Below are 1,864 nucleotides of genomic sequence, written 5' to 3'. Positions count from 1 at the left end.
GTGGTGCAGATTCCTGAGAGCTAGAGCCCTCCCTGGAACCTGGAGGAACTGAGCGAGCATCACAGACCAACACCCAGGGTATGGTGCTCTTGGGCTTTTCGTTCTTAGGCAGATAGAGCCTGCCTCTTGGGCTTGCTGCCCGCTCCCTTCCCAGGACACCATTATGGATGTGTCTAGGGACTGTGGTGGTTTGTCTGTAAAGCACACCCCACCCCGGCCCCACTACCACCACAGGTATGTGTGTTTGAACCCTTGGTCCCCAGGAGGTGGTAATGTTTGGAGAGGCCATGCAACCTTTAGGAGCTGGAGCCTCACTTGGAGGCAGGGCAAGCCTTGAGGCTTGACTTGTGCTCAATATTCTAATATCACTCCTTTGAATTTTCTCTATGCTCGGCCTTGAAGTCTCTCCCAGGCCCCCTCCCTATCCAACTGCTCTTTATCTTCGTCTGCACTGCCTGCCTACCCCAGAATGTCAGCTCATTAGCATCACCCACCTGAGCCTTTCCCACTGATTTCCTTCCCAGGGGTGGGAGGGAGGGACGTGTGACGTTCCAATGTGGTTTTCCACAGCTCAATAGCTCACTGCTTCTTAGGACTGAATACAGTTCATTGTCTGCATGGATCACAGCTCACACATCCACTCGCCTCCTGAAGGCCATCTTCTCAGTTATGAAGTTGCTACTAAAGCTGCAATAAATACCTGTGTGCTTCGCTCTTGGCTTCCGTGGATAAGTACCAAGAGGCACCAGCTCCATTGCTAGGCGATGTGCTGAGAGTGTGTCCAGTTCTACGAGTAACATTAGGATTGTCTTTCCAGGGCTTGTACCGCCTACAGTCCTGAGAGCGGTTCCTCCCTTCTGCTCTGTGAGTCACCTCCCTACGGTGACAGGATAGCAGGATCTTCAGAAGGATCAAGATCCTGAACGACTACAGAGGGACCGACTGGCTTCTGTGAATGGGAGATTGTGACCTGAGATTCTGCTTATTTATCAGGCACCATAGTAAGGGTGACTGGATAGATCTAAGGCAGTTGTTCACAACCCTCCTAATGCTGTGACCCTTCAATACAGTTCCTTGTACCGTGACCCCAACCAATCTTGTTGCTACTTTATAACTGTAATTTTGCTACTGTTATGTATCATAATATGCAAGATATCTGATATGTCACCCCTGTGGGGGTCAAGACCCACAGGTTGAAAACCACTAATCTATAGCTTTCTAGACCTTATTTAAAGGCTCAGTTTAAGATACGGTGCTATGTGGGGCTGGAGAGAAGGCTTAGCAATTAAGAGTTTTTACCACACTTGCAGAGGATCTGGATTCAAGTCCCCCCAGAACCCACTAAAAGCACATAACCTTCTGTGACTCCACCTCCAGGAGATCTGATACCTTTCCTGACCTCTAAGGGCACCAGGCACACTATGTGGTATACATACATACACAGAGGCACATACACATAAAATATATGAAATAAAATAAAATAAAATAATAAAATAAAATACTGAGCATTAAGAGGGTAGATCAGCTGGGTGTACATATATCCCTATTTCCCTATCTATGAAATGGGAGCAATGTTATCTCTTGAGGCTTATCATGAGGATTAAATAAGTCCTTACATGAAATCCTTGTACTAGGTATTTAGTAGACAGTCAGTAAAGGTTAGGTTTGTTATAACGACTTCCTTAACTGTCTGGGAATGTTTGGCTCAGTAGAGGACATAGCTAGAGGGCATGCCTACCTGCCTAGGGAAGCTAGCCCTCACCTCCCTGCTGCCTGTGGAGTAACGTGTGTGTGTGCTTGCATTCGTGTGTGTGTGTGTGTGTGTGTGTGTGTGTGTATGCTTGCATTCATGTGTGTGTGTGTG

This window comes from Mastomys coucha, unplaced genomic scaffold, assembly GCF_008632895.1.
Source record: "Mastomys coucha isolate ucsf_1 unplaced genomic scaffold, UCSF_Mcou_1 pScaffold5, whole genome shotgun sequence".
NCBI classification, from domain to species: domain Eukaryota; kingdom Metazoa; phylum Chordata; class Mammalia; order Rodentia; family Muridae; genus Mastomys; species Mastomys coucha.
This window is presented reverse-complemented; position numbering follows the sequence as displayed.